The sequence below is a fragment of the Danio rerio genome, chromosome 19, assembly GCF_049306965.1.
Source record: "Danio rerio strain Tuebingen ecotype United States chromosome 19, GRCz12tu, whole genome shotgun sequence".
In the NCBI taxonomy this organism is placed as follows: Eukaryota; Metazoa; Chordata; class Actinopteri; order Cypriniformes; family Danionidae; genus Danio; species Danio rerio.
Window position 1 is genome coordinate 34,714,950 of NC_133194.1, and position 26,265 is coordinate 34,741,214.

The 26,265-nt window shown below is 36.8% G+C and overlaps 2 protein-coding genes across 5 annotated transcripts in view; one reads left to right on the plus strand and one right to left on the minus strand.

The window, feature by feature from the left end:
• Positions 1 to 26,265, minus strand: part of hpca (hippocalcin) — an 802,589-nt gene that overhangs the window by 334,466 nt on the left and 441,858 nt on the right. The gene's annotated exons all lie outside the window — the stretch shown is intronic.
• The window catches only part of atxn1a (ataxin 1a), a 214,394-nt gene that overhangs the window by 3,502 nt on the left and 184,627 nt on the right, over positions 1 to 26,265 (plus strand). For 2 of the 4 annotated variants that reach the window (XM_068215141.2, XM_017352239.4), the window contains exon 1: positions 5,494 to 5,654. The exons of the other annotated variants lie outside the window; for them this stretch is intronic. The gene's annotated coding sequence lies outside the window, so the exon portion shown is untranslated. Of the gene's footprint in view, positions 1 to 5,493; positions 5,655 to 26,265 lie in introns of those variants that run through there. 4 annotated transcript variants of the gene reach the window in all.

A 26,265-nucleotide genomic window follows, 5' to 3' on the forward strand; every position in this document is an offset into this window, starting at 1 on the left:
TGACAGCTTTAACGGGATCAGGGCATAGGGATGAGCCCTTCTGAATGGAACACTCTGTTTGACACCAAATTTCTTCCCTATACTGAAAGGATCTCATGGTTAAAAAAAGGTTTTCTGAAATTGCAGACAAAAGCCTAAAATCAGAGGCAAATCGGTGCTTGTTCACATGAACAACAATCACACAGTGTCTGTGAAATACCTGTCTGCAATTTAATATCAAGCTGTGTAAATGAGTTCTGACTGAAAAACACATCAGCGATGACCAACAGCCAGTGAGAGAGCAGGATACATGTCAGTGGAAAGTTCGGGGAGGACTTCTAGAACAAAATGTCAGAATAAATACGCTTTACAATAAGATTAAACAGAAACAAAGCAACAATTGCTTGATCGGCTGCAGCAGCATATTGCAAAATTATTTATTAACCAACTATTTTTCTTTCTTTTCACAACACACAGTTCTTGTACCCTAAATCTCCTCCATAATCTTCCTTTCTTTTTGCCCTTTCCCTGTAAATCATCGTTTGGCACACTGACCATTTATATATCCTATTATTTTACAATTTTATTTGTTTTATAGTCATGTAGTGTTTATCCTCCGGTCACAAATTCATCACGCAGTATGAACACAGCAGCAACTGAATGCTACCCTAGATAGTCATGCAGTGTGAAAACAACAGCGATCTGACGATTCATGATTCATGAAATCATGCCGTGTGAACTCGACTTAACTGATTGCCTCACTGATTGAAATGAGTTTAGAGTTAATTGACAGTTAACGACTCATTGATTAAACTGATCCGGTCAGGGAAAGTGTGCTGTTAAAGACTCTGATTTAAAAGATCTGTTCTACCGTTAATGACTAATTGATTCAATTGATCCAGTCAGAGAATATACTGCTAACCACCACTCACTTATTCAAATGATCCAACACCGTTTAGAGATCTACTACCACTTATGTTTTACCATAAGTCCAGTGTTGATAGATATTATTTCAGAATCTTAATGGTGGATTTTTATCGGAGTGATATGCTATCAAGTAGAGCTGCACGATTCTGGTTAAAATGAGAATCACAATTTTTTTGCTTAAAATAAAGATCAAGATTCTCTCACGATTCTGCAGATGTAAAAAAAAAGCTTAATATGGGATTATTGTTTTTTCACAAACATATGGTAAAACAATGTGTAAGTCTTCTGGTTTCTATAAATAATTCTATTCTACTTATAATAATTTTGATGTTGAATTATGTTTCAGATATAGGCCTATGCTTGCAGTCTGTCATTGAGAACATTATTAGATCATAAAGTCAACATTATATAGGCTAGTTATACTGACACTGTAAACATTTATTTTCATGCACAACTCTGTGTTCGTAATGAAAGAAAAAACATATCAAATGCTTGTCGCAGTCATGGCTGTAAAATGCGATATGATTATTTCAAATATGTCCAGGCTTTCGGTTTCATTTTCACGGTTAAGTTCTGTTCATACTTCGCGCGCTGTTCTTAAACGAACACTCTGTGCCACAAACTGAATACAACTTTATTACCTGTTACTTAAGTGAGTTCAGCATATGCGGGTTCTGTTTACTAGTAGACGCGTGCGCGTCCATCATTAAGTAGGGTGCGCGCCTGCACAGTCAACAGCTCACGTCACGTGTGATTTCCCGGCCGCAAATACATCATTATATGAAGACAAAAATGACTTTTTTTGGATGAATTATGCCTTATAAATACAGCATGTGACTCTTTTAACATAATTTGGAGGTGTCCATGTCACTGAGCAACGTGTGTAAAGCAAAGAAAAGACTAGTGCAGCCGCCTTTTCTTCTCTCCTGAACTTGAAAATATGATTGACAGAATCGTAGAAATGCCGGATTAAGATCGTCTAGGGGGTTGAATTGAGATCGCGATCTTTTTTCTATTAATTGTGCAGCTCTACTATTAAGGTGTCTGTACTTTTAGTATTTCTGTCGGCCACCATTTAGTTTGGCCCAGCTGATAACAGTTCAGGTAATATTGTGAATTTACAAATTTGAAAAATCTGTGAAACTAGTTATTAAATAATAATTATCCATCACAATCTCATAGTAATTCATACCTTTTTGATTTAGTGGCTAATTCATATGAATTCGTACAATGTAGTATAACTTCTCATCCTCCAATGATGATGGGTTTAGGGGAGCCACACCTCCTTTTAAATCCTTAAAAATCCTTTAAAGCCTCCTTTAAAAATCATACATTTCCATACAACTGAACTCGAATTAGCCACGAATTAGCCACTGACAAAAAGTAAAATGGTTACATTTCCTCGAGATCAGGCTGGAATTAGCTGGAATCGGCTGTTTTGTGCTGTTACAGGTTATTTGCACATTGGCGCAATGGGTAGCACGTTTGACTTACAGCAAGAAAGTCGCTGGTTCGAGCCTCGGCTGGGTCAGTTGGCGTTTCTGTGTGGAGTTTGCATGTTCTCCCCGTGTTCGGGTGGGTTTTCTCCGGGTGTTCCAGTTTCCCCCACAAGTCCAAAGACATGCGCTATAGGTGAATTGGATAAAATAAATTGTCTGTAGTGAATGTGTGTGAATAACTGTGTTATGGATGTTTCCCAGTGACGGGTTGCACCTGGAAGGGCATCCACTGCGTAAAGCATATATTGGATAAGTTGGCAGCTGTGGCGACCCCAGATTAATAAAGTGACTAAGATGAAAAGAAAATGAATGAAATGTTCAGATATTTTCAATGAAAATTCTACAAACCAAAAGAATAATTTAAAACAAATAAGACATGTTTGGAATAAGGTGAATCTAATATAATTACCAAATTGATGTTATTAATGAACATTAAGCCCTAGGTTCAGGCCCTAGGTTCAGGCACAAGCACACATAGGGCTCAACCTGTGGAGTGCACATTCCCTTTTTAGTCTTGGATAGAAAGTGCCCTATCCAAATGATCTGAAGTTCCTCCGCTCCAACCCCAAAAACCCCCTCCACCCCCCTCCCAACCATGCCCTTAAGTTCCCGACAACGCAGCCCGCCACACAAAATAAAACTACATTTCACGTAACAATCCCACCCCTTTAAATAAATAAAAAAATAAACCTATCAAAATATGATCAAGTATTTTAATATTCATTTATTCCTTTCTCTTCAGCTTAGTCCCTTTATTTATCAGGGGTCAACACAATGGAATGAACTGACAACTTTCTGACATATGTTTTACACAGCGGATGCCCTTACAGCTTCGACCCAGTACTGGAAAACACCCATACATACTTAATCACACACTTACGGACAATTTAGTTTACTCAATTCACCTATAGCACATGTGTTTGCACTGTGGGGAGAAACCGGAGCACCCAGACAAAACCCACGCCAACACGGGAAGAACATGCAAACTCCACACACAAATGCCAACTCACCCAGCTGAAGCTTGAACCAGCTACATTTTTGCAGTGAGATGATGATTATTAAGAATGTAAAAAGTGCTAAAAGTGTGAAAAGACATCATAAATACAGTAGATATACTGTACAGTATCAATATGTCATTTCAAGAGAAGCTCTCAGGTGTACAATGATCATGCCCTCCAAAACTGAATAAGTATGCCTGTTCATTTTAATACTTTGACACTGTGCAAGTATTTTGTATGGTGAAGGAAAAATTATGTCTGGTGGTATGCCTTAGTTATTTCTCACAATGTTTAATAACAATACAGAAAAAAAAACTCTTGATGCTGAGAATTCTTAAAGAGCAGATTGTTTTCTAGATTATTATGTATAGGTTTTTGGTCATATTGAAGTTAAGCACTGAAACTCTTAAATAATAGGGCAGACATGCTGATGTATTTCAGGGTGGAGGAAGAGTATGTTATAGTCTCCATAGAAACATAGGCGCAAACTCTTCTGGAAATTCCCTTCCCAAACACTGACCACAATGTGTCTGTGTATTTGAGTGCATGCGTTTAACATTTAGTCTAATTCTATTCACCCCATAAAGTGGTTTGAATAGACTATATTTACAAAGAAAATGTTATAGTCTACCATTGTCATTTAAACTAAACTTCTGTATGCTTTATTAAAATGAACAATATTCATGCATATCTTACTCTCCATGACAATAGCTTTTACTAGTCAAAATCAGCATAGTAAGCAGAAGCAAGAATTTTATTTTTAAAGGCTTTTTTTTTTAAAAAAGCAGACATTATATTACAAACTTATTGTCAGAACGTTTTTTTTAGACAAACTTCTTACTATTGACTAATCACAATGCTTGTTAATGAAAATTTCTAATCAGCCAATCACATGGCAGCAACTCAATGCATTTAGTCATGTAGACATGGTCAAGACAGTCTGCTGCAGTTCAAACTGAGCATCAGAATGGGGAAGAAAGGATTTTGAATGTGGCATAGTTGTTGGTGCCAGACGGGCTGGTCTGAGTATTTCAGAAACTGATCTACTGGGAGGTCAGAGGAGAATGGTCAGATTGGTGCCAGCTGATAAAAAGGCAAAAGTAACTCTAATAACCACTCGTTACAACAGAGAATGCAGAAGAGCATGAGTTCACTGTACTCAAATGGCCTCTAAAGTCACCAGGTTTTAATCCAAGAGAGCATATGGAATGTGGTGAAATGGGAGATTCGCATCATGGATGTGCAGCCGACAAATCTGCAGCAACTACATGATGCTATCATGTCAATATGGACTAAAATATCTGAGGAATATTTCCAGTACCTCGTTGAATCTATGCCACAAATGATTAAGGCAGTTCTGAAGGCAAAATGGAGTCCAACCTGGTACTAGTAAGTTATATAATTTATATAAATATATATAAATGTCACATGCAATGCTATACTATGTTTTGTAATTTACAAAACTATTCAGCATGTAGCATTTAGGAGTTGTGCACAGTTTGCATACATTGTGCAACGTATAGCCATTACTGTGCTTCCTATATTTACTTTGTCATGGCAGTTAATGCATTCACTTTTTACACTACTATACCGTACTACATTGCAGGTATATAAATCATGTAACACTTTATTATACTTCATTTGCAACTATGGAATTTACTGCATAAATAATACTTTACTATAGCATAATTAACCCTTGAGTGTATGCTGCACTATGCACTACATAACACACTATACATGTGTTGCTTTCAACCATGAATGTTAATTATTAGTTTGTTGTCCACAGTTTTTCAACATCAAATTGTGTTCATGTTATAATAAACCGTACAGTACATTAAATAGCACAGGGGTCATAAACAATTACAAACAACTGACCCGTTCAGCTACACTCCAAAATACACCATTTGTTTATGAAGGCCCAAACGTCATTTTTTCTATACTTTTTTTTAATGGAACAACCTCCAATCCGTTCTCTTTAACTGGGCCGGCCAACTGCTCCATATTTGGATTACACATTCACACACACTCTTACGCACGCCTCCACACACTCACTCCCTCCGTCACACACACATACACACACACACTCTCTCACTGGAGGTGGGGGCACGGAGCGATAGAGCTATTAGCTCGGGCTGCAGCAGACATCATTGTACGAGCGGAGGGGAGACGATTCCACCGGCAGTGCGCGAGAACGCACGGAGCCCCTGGCAACACGGAGAGCCTCGCGCTTCCCTGCCCGTTATACCGTACAGTAAGTCCGTGCATTTATTTTCACCCGCACCAAGCTGTCTTGCTCATCATCTGGGAGAAATGAATGTAAACTAAAAGACGCAGCAGGAACAGAGAGTGACGTTTACTATATATAAAAATAAACCTTTGTAAATACTTACTGTGACAAATGCACTAATTGTCACATCAACATGTTTGCGATCGACCTTGCGAGACCTACGGGATGTGCCGTTTGTCACCTCGATTTAAAATTATATAACTACTTTGAAGTAGCGCACGGGAAGCGGGGCGGTTGCTTGCGAGCTGCCAGACCGAGTAGGGAGCGCTCTAGCCCGGCTGGAGGAACTGCGCCACTCCGCCTCTTTGACAGACTTCCAAACATGATTTTACCGGCGGAATGATGATCTGTCAGCTGTACTTTTTAACCGACACTGTCACTGTCTTAACCGTGCGCACTTCTGCTGAGTCAACACTGGGAGCTGGAAGGCTTTTGATGTGAAAACACAATCGCGGAAGTGTTAGTCTGTACTAGAGTTGCGACTTCAACCCTTGTGCACCGTTTAATCCACGGCGACGCGGTTTACGCATGAGCGTTCATCGCTCGCCGCTGTCTTTTAATTGAGAATAGCTCGTACTAGTAGGCTACGACAATTTAGTCTCCGTGCCACTTAACAGACATTGGCAGTGTTTCAATAGTCGTATTGAGGGGCATCGTATAGTAGGGTATGATTCCTGAAACGCACTGTGTATGCGTTCTGAAGAGACTCCAATACTGCTCTCTAGGTAGGCAGCGTTACTAAGATTTGAGACGCAGCCACTGAGTGTATCCCGCCGTGATGTCACTCGGTTCATCCCGGTTGGTTATATAATGAGCTGTTGCTGTGTATATTTCATGTGTTTGCCGGCTGACGGGGCTCTATGCATTGTGACTGGCATGCCAGGTTTTGTGACTTCAGTAAATAAACTGCGTTTTAACGTTGATTATGTAAACAGTTGGTTAAGACAGTCTCAAGTAGGTCTTTCGTTATAGGGTCAGAGTGTCATATCACACGCTATACTGTACGATGTGTACTATGTGCCTTGCATGCAAACTATGTTGTGCAATGTATAGCTGTAACTATTTTGGATGGTGTTTACTATGCAAAGATTCATCGCATGTGTTGACAGTTAATGTATACACATTTTACTCTAGTGTACTATGATGCAAGTTTATGATTCACAGAACAGTTTTAGTTTGCTAGGTTTACTGTACTGTAGTATACGGATCATTCCTACTATTCAGTGCCATTTTGTGTCCCCAAGGCATTGTATGGTACAGAATATTTAAAAATCTTTTATATATATATATATATATATATATATATATATATATATATATATATATATATATATATATATATATATATATATATACTTAATTAAATACATTAAGGGCATTATGGTGGCACAGTGGGTTGCACAATTGCCTCACAGCAATAAGGTCGCTGGTTCGAGCCCCGGCTGGGTCAGTTGGCATTTCTGTGTGGAGTTTGCACATTCTCCCCATGTTTGCATGGGTTTGCTCTGGGTTCCCCCACAGTCCAAAGACATGTGCTAGGTGAATTGAATAAGCTAAATTGGCTGTAGAACATGAGTGTGAATGCGGGAGTATAGAACATATGCTGGATAAGTTGGCGGTTTATTCCATTGTGGCGACCCCTGATTAACAGAGGGACTAAGCCAAAAAGAAAATGAATGAATGAAAAATACTTTAAATTTAAAATGTGCCTTAAATCATAAACATTTTTTTGGGGGGTAATTCTTGTTTTTTTTAAAAATACTATTACAGAGTAAAGTGAGGGACATTTTTAGCTCTTTGAAAATGTAAATATTACAGTAACTATTTATTTTAAACACCTTTTAAAAGATACAAGAATGTTCTGTAACAGGGAGGATGTTTGGCCTGTGTTACTTGTGAAAATTCTGCAACAAAAAAAAATATATATATATTTATATAAATCACGATATCGTATTTCATATCATTCAGTATTGATAATTATTGACATTGGCTGGAATTTGTTGTTGCGCACGTACTTAAGAGTGGTGTTGTCACGCGCGTTCTGATCGGTGGTGTTGTTGCGTGCATACTGTAAAGCGGGGTGGGGGGTGGGGGGGTGTAGCGCGCACACTCAAGAGCGGTGTTGTCGCACGCCTACTGAAGGGCGGTAGGGGGAGGGGGGGTGTCGAGGGGGGACTTTTGATCATTTTGGATGGGCACTTTCTATCCAAGACTAAAAAGGCATGTGCACTGCACAGGTTGAGCCCTATGTGTGCACGTGCTTGACGCTGAGCAATCAAAACAAACTTTAAGGTAGATCAACATCTGTAAGGTGTGAATAATAATCATACAGTAAACCTCAAACTCTGTAAACAAAACAAATTATGATAATCAAATCTGAGCTTTCAAGTAATGGAACTAACCATCATTATTCAAATACATATCGTTACATTACAAATTGTGAAGTTGAATGACTACATTACCCCTATGCTAAAAAATCTTTCAGACGCGGTGCTAGTGTCTGGAATGCACAAGAAAAGAAACCAAAAAGCCGTGCTGGCGACACCTTTTTTATTTACAAGGGCGCCTCCATCGGAAATGACAAACTGACACCCAAAGCTTATTGGCATTGCTTCAAAGGTGCACACTAAGCAGTCATATTTCAATAAAACTATAGCCTTCATATCAAAACTTCTTACCGAACCTTTTTTTTTTTTTTAACAATATTGACAATGGTGTTCGGTCAATAAATACTAATATCGATTTTATCGCCCAGCCCTTCATTGGACTATTACAATGCAATACTTGCTGTAATAAAATGTATTGCACATAGTACATTTATTATTATGTAGTACATTCAAATACATTCTTCCATGCAAAGCAACACTACTGCTATGTACAGTATAATTTGCATAGTTACCTTTTTATTGTTTAATTTTCAAGGTAATTCTGCACAGGTTTTCAACATAATGCACATACAGTTAAAGTCAGAATTATTAGCCCCCCTGTATTATTAGTGCCCCTGTTTATTTTTCCCCCCAATTTCTGTTTAATGGAGGGAAGATTGTTTCAGCACATTTCTAAGCAAAATAGTTTTAAAAACTTATTTCTAATAACAGATTTATTTTGTCTTTATAATGATGATAGTAAATAATATTTTACTTGATATTTTTCAAGACACTTCTATACAGCTTAAAGTGACATTTAAAGGCTTAACTAGGTTAATAAGGTGAATTAGGCAGGTTAGGGTAATTAGGCAAGTTATTGTATGATGATGGTTTGTTCTGTAGACTATCAAAAAATTAGCTTAAAGGGGCTAATAATTTTGTCCCAAAAATGTTTTTAAAAAAAATTAATAACTACTTTTATTCTAGCCAAATAAGGCTTTCTCCAGAAGAAAAAATATTATTAGACATACTGTAAAAATATCATTGCTCTGTTAAACATAATTTGTGAAATATTTAAAAAAGAAAATAAAAATCAAAAGGGGGCTAATAATTCCGACTTCAACTGTATATTGTACTGTAGCTTTCATTTTTGAATGGACTTCATTGTGCACTTAGCTTGACAGTTGTAGTTCATTCTATCCTTTATGCAACAGTTCTTTCACAATTTTATTAATTCAATTGTTTGCAAATTTACAGCTCATAGGACCTTGGCAGCAAAAGTGAAGCAAAACATTCCATTATGACTTTCTAAGAGCAAATATCTCCCTTTGATTCCGTTTTTATTTACTTGATTTAATTCACTTTTAGGCTTTGGCATGCCATAAAAAAGGCGAAGACAGACGTAGCGAGAAATAAAATTCCTGCGTTGAATGTTAAAAGATCTGCTTGTTCAAATAAATAAAGGTGGATTATTAGCAAGGTCACCGAGCTTCAGTTTCACAGCGTGTATCGCTGCAACATGCTCGGTTTTCATGCGTATTATTAGTGTACATTTCCAAGGCTCGGGATGATTAAGAAATCCTGGTGCTTTTAATGAAAATCCCATTGTTTTGGAGAGCGAGTGGATTAGTGTTTCCCCCTTTTTATGTGGTTGTAATACATTTCAAACGGTACAGGCTGCCCTTTGCAACCTGGGGACTAAGCTGTCTGCTCTGATTATGCAGCGAATGCTTTTTTTTTTTTAGAGGGATTTGTGCAGTGGTGAATTGCTCTGTGCTATAACTCGGTAAGCAAATCTCTGTTTGATGGCCCCAGTACCACTTACTTTTAAATGCTAATGAGTGGTAATTAAGACACGGAGTATAGCCTAATCACAAGCGCTCTAGCGTGTGTGCTGATTTGTTCAGTTTTACACATACACACCTGTCACTTGTGAAGTGCTTGTTCTTGTATCATTTTAGTAGCAGCGCTGTTTCGACTAGCTGTGTCGGTGGAGGTGGATTTGATGAACCTAACTGAGCTTGTGACAGATGTAGGCATGGCTCACTTGACATGCTCGAGTGCCGGTGAAATGTGCAGAGAGAGAGACACACCTCCACCTGCAGACACTGCTTACATAATAGCGGTGTGATTGACATGGACAGTTTCAGCCAATGGGTGAGTAGAGCCAGCTGGACTAGAAATTTGTTTACACATCAGAGGGGTGGAGCCTCTGTCAACCTGGCTTGCTGGAAAATAAGTCTCAAGGTAGACCAATCCAGGCAAGCTCTTTAAGCACACTCCCTCACAGGTATGCACACATGAACTCATTGTTCTGGAGCATCATGTACTTTTTTGAAGGCTTTTGGTTTTTAGTCGTGCCACACATGATTTTTTGAATGTAGTTCAGTACATGATCAAAGGCTATAGAATACACAAGACAAGTCACTCGTATAGTTTTGAATGAGGAAAGTGTAATGGTTAATATGGCGAATGAAGACCCAACAAACGCAATGGAATTCACAGACATAAGCAATATATCCAAACAAAGCTTTGAATGTGTGCTTTTAAATGAACCAAGTGCACTTGAAAACAAATGTATTTTTAGTTTTGTAATCTGTATGAAACGAACGCGAGTCCATCCTGACCAACACATCACATGACAGCAGCTACTCAAATGCCCACAAACTTGTAAACAAAGAGTCGCTGTTGTATTTGGAGGTGATTTGCAATCAAGATTCAAGGCCAAGTTGTGGATTACTTCAGAAAACTAGCGTGATCAGACTATCATTATCCAGAGGATGATAATGTGTAGAACGGCCATAAATGAGGTTGGTGTCGTGATCTTGTTCTTTTCGAGTGCTCACGCAACCTGAAAACATGATTAAGTAGAAATGAAGTTTATGAGACAGTTGTTTCCAATTTCATTGGTGATTCCAAATATATAATGTAATCATAAGCTTGGCAAACAGATTTGGAGAGTTTTGATGTTTCCCTCATTCAGACAGAAATGACTTGCCTTAAAGGGACTTTGGTGTTATGGAGTAAATCAAGCACAGTGAAAATTCTGTAATCATTTTTGATTCCATTCATTCCATCCGCCATTCACTTTCTGACTTTATTCTGCAGAACACAAAAGAAGATATTTGAAGAATGTTTCAAGTGTTTGTGTTATTACAATGAAAGGCGTTTGGTTCCAAATATGTAAAACAAAAATGTTTAATAAAGTGAGTAATATGTAGTATGCCTTTTAAATCTACTTATAATTTTACAAAACATGAGGATCAATTAATTGATTCATGCAATTCATGGACATTGGATGATTTTGAAATGCAGAAATGATTTTGTTTGCGTAAGTGCACTGTTTTAAGTGTGTTTGAAAGATTGATAGTTTCAGCTGATCGGATGGAAATTGTCAGAGAGGAACAGAGAGAGTGAAGGTTTTGGAAAGTGACTTGTGCTACATTAAATGCACCACTGAAGGAAGGAAACGTCACCTGAGGTTGAAGAAATTAATAGCAATTTTTAATTTGGAGTGAACTGTATGAACTAACACTTCAGGGTTGTTTTGCACATAGTGGTGGGGTGTAAGTGAACTAAGTAGTGTAGTCATACAAGTTGGTATTTTAATTCAAAGCAATAAAGATTATTTAAGTGAAACATGCATATATTAATGTTTCACATTAAGATCAAAAACATGCTTTTGGAAGAATAAAAATTATGATTATTTCACCTAAGAATCCTTGTTTTAGGGTAGTGTTTGAGCATTACACAAAAATTGAAAGCATTCAGGCACAAAAATTTAGAACATTTGCTGGTTTAATAAAGACTCATTTTATTTCTTTATCTTGGGTCCTAAAATCCATTCGTGACCCAAATCAAACTTGATGTACATAAATTTATTCATTTAAAAAAATGTAAAAAAAAAAAAAAAAAAAAAAAACACCTGAAGACAGACAGAATTTTTGGACTTTTGATTTTCTAAGTGAACCCGTGGAGACCACTACAAATATAATGTCTTCTAGGCCTCTGACGGTTTAAATTTGTTGTTGGTGTGATTGATTCCTGAAGCTTTTTTTATTGTATACATTGGCCTAAGCTGCAAAAAAGGTTACTTTAACAGGTATAATATATAAAAAATTTGTAAATTGGGTAGCTCAGTGGCGCAGTGGGTAGCACAATTGCCTCACTGCAAGAAGGTCGCTAGTTCGAGCTTCGGCTGGGTCAGCTGGCATTTCTATGTGGAGTTTGCATGTTTTCCCCGTGTTCGCGTGGGTTTCCTTGGGGTGCGCTTGGGACATGCGCTTTGGGTGAACTGGTTAAGCTAAATTGTTCATAGTGTGTGTGTGTGAATAGGAGTGTATGGGTTAGAGCTGGAAGGGCATCCGCTGCATAAAACATATGCTGGATAAGTTGGCAACCCCTGATTAATAAAGCAACTAAGCCAAATAGAAAATGAATGAATGAATAGATTTTTTTTTCTTTGTCTATACAGGTTCAGAGTAAACAAATGTAATTCCTGAAGCTTTTATCACTGTGTACGGTGTTATTACAGTATTGACCTAAGCTGCAAAAAGGTTACTTTAACAGGTATAATAACAAAAAAATATTTTGTAGATCGCTTTTTTTCTATGCATTTTCAGAGTAAACAAATGTTGTTGCGATTAATTCCTGAGGCTTTTATCACTGTGTATGGTGCTATCACGGTATTGACCTAACCTTCTAAAGGTTGCTTGAACAGGTATAATAATCAAAAATACTTAGTGGTTTGCTTTTTTGTCAATACATGTTTAGAGAAAACAAATGTTTTTCAAACAATTTACATAGAAAAAAGATTTTCTAAAAGATAATATCTTGTAATCAAATTATGACTACGATTTTAATCCAAAGGCATTAACTAAGAACATCCCCTAAAATTAATGAAAGTTCATCACGAGCTTATTTAAATTAACTAATGTTAACTATTGGAGCCTTATTGGACAATATTAACACACAATCACAAAATTGTCAATCAATATTTCAGCATGGACACTCAGAAAATGATGTTCGCTGTTACTTCAAACTGCTTATTAAAAATAAGCTGAAACAACACAATTCTTGATTTTTTTTATGTGGGACAACTTAATTGTTTTATGTTCAATCTACTTAATTTTGTAAAAACTAAATTCTTCCCTTTTTCCCAACACAAATCGATTGGGTGGAACCCAACATATTTTTACAGTGTAGTAGGCCAGATTAAAATGTCTCCATGTTTGCGTTACTGTTGTAAACACAGCAAATACAGTATGAATATTGAGGTTACAGACAGGAAAGTATTGAGAGCAGAGAGAGGGAAGGGGTTGGCGAAGGACCTCGAGCCTAACACTTTCCCTACTACCTCTAAATGTATCGTGAGAAATGAAATCAGTAAATATTTTGGACCCCATTTACACCTGTATGTATTTCCTGCCCACTTGTGAATGATGCGAGTATCAGGAGTCTCCTGGAGTTCAACGTCCTTTTACAGTGTCAAAATTTCACAGTATGAGGTGGGAAGGAGGAGGCAAGGAACGGGATCGATTGAGCAATGCTGTTTCCAGACCTTTATAACCCTTTTCTTTCATCTCTCAGCTCTATTCATTTGCTCTCCCTCCATGGGCGAAGTACACATCCCCAACCTGCTTTTGCACTCCGGCGCTCAAGAGCTTTTTTTTTTTTTGATATCGAGATGAAAAACATTCCTTTCTCCAGTGAGTGGATGTCAGCGTGCAGGCGGCTCGTCTTCCTCTAGACTCCCCGTGATGGCTTTATGTATAGCCTAAATTGACGCTTTTTATTTTCCGGCTGAACAATGAGACGAACGTGATTCAAAACCGTTCCGTTGATGAGCAGAAATTTTCCTAAACCCTTATATTCATCTTGTCATAGTGATGGGGCTTCAGGATCATCAATAAATCTCTTCATCCATCGAGAAGCGGAGTTAAAAATAAAGCACTTACATAAATAAATCACATTCAAACCTCCAGAATTCGTGACAGATCCAGGCTCTACAGCTTTGAGTGCAACATATGAGCATGTGGTTTCTAGACAGCCGGGAGTCATTTTGAAGTCTTTTAAAGTCCCATTTAATGGGCTCATGTGGCCTTCACAATCTGAAATATAATAATTTAGAGCCAAAGGCACAGGAATTATCTAGCAAAGTGGGGGAATTTGTTGTAATACCTGTGTAGTCGAGCATCGTGCTGCAGTAGATTGAAGCAAAGCTGCACGATAATTCTAGAAATGTACTTTACAAGAGGACGTTCTGTTATTTTTTGTAGCAGTATTTTGAAAAACTGAATTTTCTTGAATGGCTCCATTTGTAAAAAATAATTTATGTGCATTTGCAGATGGAACAAAGCATAAAATTAGATTTGTTTCTTTATATTTATAAAAACATCAAACAAAATAAATATATATATATATTTTTTTTTGTACTGTTGCAAAGTTTGGTAGTTAAAGGAAAACAGAATATTCACAAGAATATTGAATAGCTGTATTTGGAAATGATAATTTATGTGCAACTGCACAGAAAATAAAACAGGCCTGAATTATATTTGAACTTTAACATTTATAATATGAATATTTTTGGCTCTATACACCAACAATGGATTTTTGGTTTATTATTATTCTGTCCCATTACTTTTGGTTCCTAAACAAGTGGGAGGCACTTATGCAAACTGCTGTAATTCATACAGCGTTCACCTGATTTGGAGGTAAATACCCTCAAATTAAAACTGACAGTCTACAGATTAATTTCAAATTCATTGTTTTGGTGTATAGAGCCAAAATTGTGTCTGTCCCAATATTTATGGACCTGACTGTATATGCATTTGCAGAGAAATAAAAAAGGTCACAAACAATTGACACTGTTCTAACATTTTTGGCTTTATTCATCAAAACAATGGATTATTAGTTTGATTATTATTCTGTTTCATTAATTTTGGTCCCTTTACAAGTGGGAGGCACTTATGCAAACTGTTGTAATTTCTACATCGTTCATCTGATTTGGATGTAAATACCCTCAATTATTGAATTATTGTTTAAATTAAAGCTGATAGTCTGCAGTTAAAGCACATTTAAATTCATTTAAATCCATTGTTTTGGTATATAGAGGCAAAAATGATAGAATCTTGTCGATGTCCCAATATTTATGGAGCTAATTGTATGTGCATCTGCAGAGAACATGAAAAAGGCCTAAATTACATTTGATCTATTTAATATTTATAAAAATATCAAACAAGACAATCAACATTGTGCTTTATTGTACGATATACAGTTGCAAAATTGAGTAGTTAAAAAGATAAATAAAAAACAAAACAGAATTTTCATCAGATGACTTGAATAGCTCTATTTGGAAAAAAAATATTTATTTGCATCAGCAGAGAAAATAAAACAGGCCTATATTATATTTGAAATCTTTAATATATATATATATATATATATATATATATATATATATATATATATATATATATATATATATATATATATATATATATATATATAATTTTTGTTTTTTACATTTTTAAAACTATCAGACAAGACAAATATACAGTATATTGTTGTATGCTGTTGTATACTGCAAAATTGAGTTGATAAAAAAGCTACATTTTTTAAAACAAGAATTTTCACCAGATGACTTTAATAGGGCTATTTGGAGAGGTTGATTTACAGTCAGGTCTATAAATATTGGGACATTGACACTGTTCTAACATTTTTGGCTTTAAACATCAACACAATGGATTTTTGGTTTATGATTATTATTCTGTTCCATTAATTTTGGTCCCTTAACAAGTGGGAGGCACATATGCTAACTGTTGTAAATCCTACACTGTTCACTTGATTTGGACGTAAATACCCTCAAATTAAAGCTGACAATCTGTGGTTAAAGCACATTTAGTTCATTTCATTTCAACACTTTAAAATAAGGTTGTATTAGTTAACACATTTACTAACATAAACATTGAACAATACATTTGTTACAGTGTTCAAGTTAATTATTGTTAGTTAATGAAAATACAGTTGTTCATTGTTAGTTAATGTTAGCTCACGGTGCATTAATTAATGTTAGCAAGCATGAATTTGGATGTTAATAGTGCGTTGGTAAATCTTGACCTATGATTAATAAATGCTGTAATGTATTGTTTATAATTAGTTCATGTTTGTAGATGCATTAACTAATGAAAGCTTATTGTAAAGTATGTCAAATATTTAATAATAAATAAATTAACTTCCATAATATGTTCATTTAAAAATGTTGAAATTTCGACCTTTCATTTGTTGGTTTATGAATCAAGCTGCTTTGAGACACTGAAGCAGCCTAAGCAGAAGCTTTTACAGATTTATAAGTGCCTGAAGCCATATTGCAGTATCAACTTTGTTTCAATTTATCATGCAGCTCTAAAAAAAAAAACAGAGATGAATAATTAGGTTGATTATGTCATGTATATCATTAATATTCTGCTTCTGTACAACAGTGCTTTGGCATGATTCACACATTGTGGGTGCTTCATGCAGATTAATTTCTATCTCATATACAGTACCAACATGTATAAATAAGTAATAGGGTGCATGAAAGTAATGCATACATATTCAATTACCAGTTAGTACAAGCAAATACGGCAGTCCACTCTTCCATATGTTGTTTCCAATTTAAATTCAGCAATATATTGTGAGTTTGCAGCTTTCCAGGTGCGCTCAAAGGCAAAATCCGCTCTTGTCATTCAGCCCATCTGAGCCTTTGTAGTGAAGATGGCCTCAGATATAGGAGAGATCGATGGCTGAACTTCTGAATGGCAGAGTGTGAATAGTGTAGCGGCTCTGTGTCAGTGTGGAGATCGATGACCCCTCTATGGGCCGCTGTCCTCCTCTGGTGTGGATGGATCTGTATGCTTGCTGCTCCCTCTGGGCATTTCCAGACAGTAGAGCCACTATTGATGCCACTCTTTCAGCATGAAAGCGACAAAGAACAGCAAAGCTTCTCTCTCATGTGCAGCTGGTGTCGAACACCATGAAAATCCTTGTTGTGGAAAAGGCCTGTTTCTGATAGACATAAGTTGCACTCTCATTTGAAATGTCCCTAAAGGTACACTGTTAACAATTTCCTGTCGTATTTACAGTAACTTACTGGCAGCAGTTCGCAGTAACATGCTGTAAATCAATTACAGCAATAGTACTGTATTCACATTTATAGCACCATCTAGCTTGCTGTACACGTGTTTACAGAATTGTATGTACATGACAAACATCTTGTCGTTGATCCCAGTTGTAAGAGCAACAAATAATGACGTATTCTAGTTGATCATTTGGAAAAGTGGCAGGAGGTAGATTTTTCCAATGAATCATCTGTTGAACTGCATCCCAATCATCGTAAATACTGCAGAACCCTCATTCTCACTGAAATCAGTCAAATGTGATGAAGGAAAAATCATGATTTGGGGTTACATTCGGTATGGGGGTGTGTGAGAGATCTGCAGAGTGGATGGCAACATCAACAGCCTGAGGTATCGAGACATTTGTGCTTGCACAGACCCAATATAGTTGTACACATGCTCTTTCTTCCTGAACTATTTACATTCATATTCATATGCTAAATTGTCCGTATAGTGTATAAGTGTGTGAGGATGGATGTTTCCCAGAGATGGGTTGCAGCTGGAAGGGCATCCGCTGCGTAAAAACTTGCTGGATAAGTTGGCGGCTCATTCCGTGGTGGTGACCCCGGATTAATAAAGAGACTAAGCCAAAAAGAAAATGAATGAATCTTGATTTTCTGGAATTTTTAAACATTGTTTTCTGAAAAGACAACACAACACAAATGCGAATAATTGTTAACCTAATTTGTGATCAAACTGTCTCTTTAAAGTTTGCCTGCTGTGCAATGTCCAAGTGGATTGTTTTTTTTTTTTGTATAAAAGAGCTCAGAAAAATGACAGCCTAAAAGCCTCATTTTCAACACGTACAGCAAAAGAATTATGTATCAGTCTGTTATTGATGTACTGCACAAAGCTAGACCTCAGTGCAGTGTTAGTGTACATTCATGCCGCTCAACCTTTTTATCCCAGCAGTTGGCTTTCATTCATATTTAATGGCATTCGCTATGTAGTTTGGCATTAGAATTGCCTTATTTGTAATGAGGAACTTGGTAGTGAAAAATCGCCCATCTATTTATAGGCTCCATACTGTCAGTCTCATGTTTCATGTCACTAGTAATTCTTTTAGTATGAAAATGACTAAATAATAGACCATTATGTGGCAGAATATCTCATCTCTGCTTCTCCCCTTCCATCTGATGTGTATTACAGTTTGAAAGTGCAATAAATTAAGCTTGTTTTGAAGCGTTTTGCATATAGTTCATAAACAGAGGGCAGCTGGAACCATTTGACCAGCTTGTTATAAACCCCGGAAGCAAAGAAAACACAAATTCTCATGGAGCCAAGATGCCATCCTTCCTGATGCAACTAGGCAGATAAATAGGACCACCGAGTGCTCTTTAACCGCAATGCATACTTCTATCCGACCTCACATATCATGCAGTAAAAGGCGGGATTACAGATTGAACTTCCTTGGAGTAACATTTCGACTGTTGAGAGATAAAGAACTGATATTCCAGCAGTCATGTTTTCGAAAATCTTTTTCAATGTGAAGTTGGTAGATCCTAAGCTACTGCTGTCACCTTGCAGAATAACCTAAAACCTAACCTAAACATTCCATCAGATGCATTAATGTTCTCAAAACAGCCAGAGTCTTTGTAACACCCCCGTACCTTTGTTTGTTTTGGAAAGTCCTTGAATTTCTGTAAGCAAATCTCATGTTCAGGCTGCGTCCACACTAATCTGGATAAATTTGAAAATAGTGTTTTCATCTTAAAACACTCTGCTTACACGCTATCACGTTCAAGTGTTTCCAAAACGTTGTTCATCCACACTGAAAACCCTGCAAACGCTTTTACCCCTTTACAGTGCATGCGTGAAACTTAAGACTCTTTTGGTGGCATAATTTCTCCTGGGCTTTTATTTATTGTCCCGCTCTTTTTGAAACACTGCAGTAATGTCAAGGAAAAGCAACAAGATTTTAAAATTGGCTGACAGCGAGGTGGAGTTGTTGCTACAAGTTAAGGTTATGACACACCGAGTCTGAAATTTTTGTCTGTAATTTTTTCAACTTGAAAACTAAATTAGACCTCATGTTGTCTTAAATTTATTGACACACTGCCTCTGAAACTTTCGTTTGTTATAAACAAAATACAAATGTGGTTCTATCGTATTTATTTATGCACCCAAAACGACATTTTGAGGGGTGTTTTGACAGTTCAGGGCCAACATATAGCTGAAGGGCAAAATGTTTGTCTGTCTTGCGTCTCCGTACCTTAAACAAACTACCAGTCTCTGTTTAGGATCAATTGTAGGCTGGCACAACATATCACAACGTGGTCATTCTCAATAGTCACAGGATATCGCAGTTAAATGCTGAATTTACATGGGTTTTTGAGTCCTGTGACCGGATAATGATTTTTTAAAGGGCCATGAAATCCCTTTTTTTTCACACCTCTACTTTGGAAAAAGTCAGGAAAGGGGGCGTATCCAGCTCTGTTTAGGGGGGAGTGTCAGAGGAGCAAAAGAGGGATGATATGGGAGTGTGCGACTTTGCTTCCTTTCTCTGCAATCCAAGGTTGGGATGGACCCAATATTTCATCTTTTTTTTCGTTTTTCTTTTGTTAAGCATAGAGAAGACAAAAAAAAGCATCTTCAAATCATCTTCATTGTTTATATTGTTTCACAAATTATTTAGAAATGTATTAATACCCGATAGACTCTGTGTGCAAGGTTTGTGCGCGAGATGAATTATTCAGATTTGTATATAAATAAAAGCATGCAAAAAATTAACTAAGGAATATAAAGTTGCAAAATCAAGCAAAAAATATAGGCTGGGGGACGTGCCAAAACAACAGTTCTAAACTGACATTAATCTTTAAAAATGCTGTTTAAATGGAAAGCATCCAAAGCAACTGCTGTACAATGTCACCCACAGTTTTATCTAAATTGGTAAGATGACTAAAAATGCTCCATTTCCAATTCTACATTTTTTCACAGTCCACATTATGACCCAAAACAGCACTTTTTAATGTTTCCACTTCGTAGAGTGTCTTCAAAAGATACAGATTTGAAAACACGTAAATGTAATTTAAGCCCAGTTGCCGTTTCAGTGTGGACGGAAAGCCAAAACAGAGATAAAATATGCGTTTTTTAAACGAAAATGGTCTCAATCTCAACCTTCTTTTTGGCCAATCTCTATTATTGGTCAAGCTGGAAAATATTGGACAGATTTAAATGGACTACTCTCAGTTATTTGATTGTTGTCAAGAGGCTCAGTGTTTACACTTTTCAGGGAGATAAACTCAAGAATGGCATACTTTTTTCAGAACAGTTGCACCTTGACTACTGTTTTCTTTAAAACATAGTATTTTTTCTTAAGAAGAAAATTACAGGCTTTGGCGTTGTCTGATAGTGACACATCTTTCCAAAGACCTCAACTGTCTTCTTTTTGTGTTGCCTGCTGATTATGCAGTAATAATAATAAGTGTGTACACCATATTTTTGTAGGAAATGGTTTGATGGAAGTTAAGCTCTGAGCAGCAGTTTTTCAGAGTTGCTCTCTATTTTAATCGGTTGTTTTTAAAGAGTCAGAATGGCTGAATAATTTGGAAATAAGACAATGGACTGGGGCGAAGCAGTGGTGCAGTAAGTAGTGCTGTCGCCTCACAGCAAGAAGGTCGCTGGGTCGCTGGTTCTAACCTCCGCTCAGTTGGCGTTTCTTTGTGGAGTTTGCATGTTCTCCCTGCGTACGCGTGGGTTTCCTCCGGGTGCTCCGGTTTCCCCCACAGTCCAAAGACATGCGGTACAGGTGAATTGGGTAGGCTAAATTGTCCGTAGTATATGATTGTGTGTATGAATGAGTGTTTGGATGTTTCCCAGGGATGGGTTGCGGCTGGAAGGGCATCCGCTGCGTAAAAACTTGCTGGATAAGTTGGCGGTTCATTCCGCTGTGGCAACCCCGGATTAATAAAGGGACTAAGCCGACAAGAAAATTAATGAACAATGAAATGGATTTATGATTTGAGCATTGAATCATTGTTTTGCTCAATTCATTTAAAAAGGCTCTGAGATCTATAGATGTTCTGCTGAGGATTTGTTTGGAAAAAAAATTTTGAAAAAAAATTGTGTCTAAAACTCACTAAATATTAAACATGCATAAGGTTTACCATTTGCTGATATTTATTTAATAAAATATCTATTGATATTCATGTTCAAACCAGGATATACTACCTGACAAAAATCTTGTTGTTGATGTAAGTCTCAGTTGTAAGATCAACAAATAATAACTTGACTTTTAATTGATCATTTGGAAAAATGGCAGAAGGTGAATTTTTTTTGATGAATCATCTTTTGAACTGCATCCCAATCATCAAAAATACTGCAGAAGACCTATTGGAACCCACATGGACCCAAGATTCTCATAGAAATCAGTCAAGTTTGCTAAAAAAAATCATGGTTTGGGGTTACATTCTGTACCATACTTCAGCCTCCACATCAAAGTTCCTGAAAGCAAAGTAGGACAAGGTGGTCCAGGATTGGCTAACCCAGTCACCAGAGATTTACATTATTGAACATGTCAGGGGTAAGATGGAGGAGGCATTGAAGATGAATCCAAAGGATCTTGATGAACTCTGGGAGTCCTGCAAGAACGCTTTCTTTGTCATTCCAAATGACTTTAATAAGTTATTTGAGTAATTGCAGAGATGTATAGATGCTCCTCACTCATGAGAGTCACACACAATAATTATTATTTTTCCACTGCACCATGACTTTATATTCTATACTGAAAATCATTTCTATTAAGTGACAAGACTTTTGTCTCAGTAAAATCAGACTTTACTGTCCTAATTAAATTTTTTTTTTGATCAAATAAGCGTGTTCTAGAGGCCTTTGCCTTTCATAAAGCCCTCTTCTGATACCAAATGATCAACTAAAGTCAAGTTATTGTTTGTTGTTCCTCAAACTTGAATAGGCGACAAGACTTGTGTCAGATAGTGTATGGTTTTACTTAAAATTTTTTCATTCTAATCAGCATTACACAGTGAAAACATTTAGACTTTCAAGATGGAGTTTGTTTATTGCACACCTCTGGTGTCCTGTATGTGTGTGTGCGCATAGTGAAAAAAAAAAGATTGTCTCAAGAATGTTCATGACTCTTCTTTTTTTCCTAAGATTATTCTAAAACAACAGTTCGCAAAATATTCATTCTTATTTCCTAAAATCTAAATCTTGTCATCATTTACTCATCCTCCACACATGCCAAAACTGTTTGAGTTGTTGAACTTCTGTTGAACCAAAAGAAGATCTACTGAATGTTGAATAAAAATAATACCACCGTTGACTTCTACAGTATTTTTCATTCCAACTGTGCATTTTATCAGCTTTTTATTCAGCATCCTTCAGAATATTTTGTTATGTTTTTAACACAAGAAAGTAATTCCTAGAAGTTTGCAAGCGCTTGAGTAATTTTCCTTGAGTGAACTGTCCCTTTAAGCTAGAACGTAAGCTGCAAAGAGCAGCTAAGAAAAAAAAAGGAAATTCCTGAAGACGTGTCCACCTTTTCAGGTAAAAGGGATGTTTGTGGCTCTTTCAGGCATCACTGCTTTCACAGTGGATATACAGGATTAAATACTTCCAACATAAAGAAGGATATGAACTAAACTAGGAATTCAATAACAGGAAAACTGCATGGATACAAACAGAATACCGAAATCCACCCTCACCACTGTTATGCTTGGCGGCATGATATAGTCTTTCCTTAAAATCCACGCTTTATTAATCAAGAGGCGGGAATTAACCCTGGTGAATTTTGTGGAAAGAACGCAGATTTTTTCTTCTTCTTTTGGGCATGGTGCAGGGACTTTTACTACAAGTTGTACTTAGCGCAGTTACAGTACGATGCAGGAATTTCCTGAAGCGAACGCCGGCCTTGAATAGACAAAGTGTGGTTTTGACAAAGGAGAGAAAAAGCAGGCTGACGCAAAGCGAAATACTCCATGCTGAGATAAAACAAGCGAACGGCCGCCCCAGTTCCGTCCCATTTCCCCTCTTAAGTGATGTCATTGGAGCGCTGGACATGTGCCAGGATTTGTACTAGGGAGCGAAGTTCCCCTCATCCCGTAAAGTCTTTCCAGAGAGACTCTCGGAGGAGGCCGCCAGACAAGCATTCCTGCCTTTCACATTTTTTTCCATCAATCCCTCCAAACAATGTGTGCCTGAGTCAGCCAGAGGTACTTCAAACATAAATCCTGGACGTGGGCACATTGAGCACAATCGAGTGCACTCATTAGCATCATCCTGCACTCGAATCATTCAGAGAAGATCACAGATCATATAAATCTTAGTTAATGACTGTAAAGTGTCTCGTTGTGCAAGTTGTTCATTGCCTAATGTTTTGACAAGTGGTGTTTTTGTATTTGTTTGTAGTTCAAGTGTTGTTAATGAATATGGATTGGGAATTTGGGTATTAAGTATTGAACTGAATGGAGTAAGTTTGAGCCTCATGACATCTCAAATAAAGTATTTTTTTCGGTTCACTTACATTCTATGTCTTACAGATGATACAATACGTGTGGAGTTATTAAATGCATGTATTTTTTTCTGAATAACTGAAAAAGTTTATATTATATTAAACATGTATTTTACAATATGGAAAAATATATGATTTAATTTGCTAGATATACTCCAGTTTCCCCCACAGTCCAAAGACTTGCGGTATTGGTGAATTAGGTAGGCTGAATTGTCCATAGTGTATGAGTGTGAATGGGTGTGTATGTTTACCAGAGATGGGTTGCAGCTGGAAGGGCATCCGCTGCGTGAAACATGTGCTGGATAAGTTGGCTGTTCATTCCGCTGTGGCGACCCCGGATTAATAAAGGGACTAAGCTCAAAAGAAGATGAATGAATGAATGTAATGACACGTAAAGCCAGTAAATGATAGATCTAAAGATTGTCTGTAAGTGCTCTGTCTCCAGCACAGAGTCCTCATCTGTCAGTTTGCTGAAGCAGCTTTGGGACGGTGAGGTTTGCAGGTTGAATGAGCAGCAGGCATCGTGCTGATGAGGCCTGACACAGATGAATGAGGTTAATCTGAAGGCCACTGTGTAAAGCACTATCCCAGGTGTTGGCGGTGACTGACAATATTTAGTATAAGCTACTGTGCAGGAAATTCACATATGTGTTTGTGTTGACTGTGATGATTAACCAACCGGAACCGGCATATCAGAAAGCGTAGGAAAAGGGGTCACAGTTAAGACGTGTGTGAGGATGTTTTGCTGTCAGAGAGCTTTGTTTCTAAAGTATCAGCGGTTTGTGACTTCTGCAGATCCACACTTGATTCCTAATGCAGGTTTAGAGAGGTCTGCTCATCACAGCATGCATTATGATGATAGAAGATTGACCAGTGTAGTGCCCTAGGAAAAAAGTTGAATTTTTTTTTCGCTCTGTTTACTGTAATATGAAAGGGTACTTGAATTGTAAAGATAAATATTGAGTATTTTTATCACTGAACATGAAGAACCTTTATTATTCATAAAACTTTCAATGCACAACATTTATTTATGGTGGAAAAAAAATATTTTTAAGGCAATTAAAATAGGAATTTGTGTCCAATAGTAATGTGAAATTGGTTATGATTCAAGCATTCTCAAATGCAAAAAAGTAAAATGTCAAAATAATTATTATTAAAGAAGATATTATGCAAACCATTATGTTACCCATTCAGATTAGTTCACAATTCAGGCTATAAACTACTGGCTAATTACCTGCTTATTATTAAGATATGAACTGTTCATTATTATGTGTAAAGTATGATCTTATTCTGCATCCCTTATCTTACCCAAAACCTAAACCCAACTTCTGCCGCACTAGCTAATTAGTAACAAATTAGCTTACTAACTAATATGCAGTTTATTAAGCTAGTAGAGTTAGTTAATTAGTAGTTAGTAGTAGTTTGTTAATACCATGAATGATGACCTAAAGTATACTAAAAAAATGTACTGCACCGTAACATAAACACACACATACTTGTAAAAATTGTTTACAGGGACACTCCTAAGCCGTAATGTATTTTATAGTATAATAAAGCTTATTATTATTAATTTTAAATGTCAAAATACCCCGTTCAGTACGTTTTTAAGCGTTTTGAATTGCAAGGACATCAGGCATATTTTCCAATCATAGAATTCACAGTATACTCTGCTATATGCCATGTTTCGAGACATATTTTACCTATTGTGCAGTTCTAATATACGTGTACATGGTTTACATGGAGTCTCTATAGGCGTAATGTATTTTATACTATAAAAACTTTTATTATATTTTCCTACCCAACCCTAACCATAAACCCAACCCCAATGAGACACCTGTGGCAAAAGTTGAATTTCTAAAGATCTCATTAAGTATGATATTTATGCATTTTAAATTACAGGTACATGAGGTGTGACCCTGTAAACCACCTTAATAGAGTACAGCTAAGTCATTCCCATGGCATTATACAATGTTTTGTCCCTGTAAACTACATACACTTGTACACACAGGTATTGATAGTTTACGAGGACTCTCCGTAGGTGTAATGTATTTGATACTTTAAAAATGATCATCGTTATAACCAGGGCTGGAGTTTCAAGCCTTAGCAGCCCACCTCAGTTCACGACTGACTATATTAAAATAACGTCATTTCCAATTTCTAACGACACTATCACATCTTTTTCAAGGACCCAGCTGCTTTAGAACTTCAAATGTTTTTCATGAATACGAGAACATTAAAGGGTAGCTAAATCTCCAACACTATTCTTTAAAACATCACAATGTCCTTTCCTGCAATATCTGAATAAATATTCTGTGCAAAATTATTTATAGATATCCAGTCCTTTGTAACGGTGGTCACACATAAAATACAAGTAAAATATGTACACCCACATAAGTGACCCAAACAGTATTATATGTCTTAACACTAAAAATGAAAAACAAAATTATAATAATTTACTCAGGTGAGGTTCAAACTCGGGTCGGTGGTGTTGTAACGCAATGTGCTGACCACTGGACCACTTTGGACGGACACCACATTGTCATGAGAGCATTGTGGGAATTGATATTAAGTGCATTAAATAAAGTCAG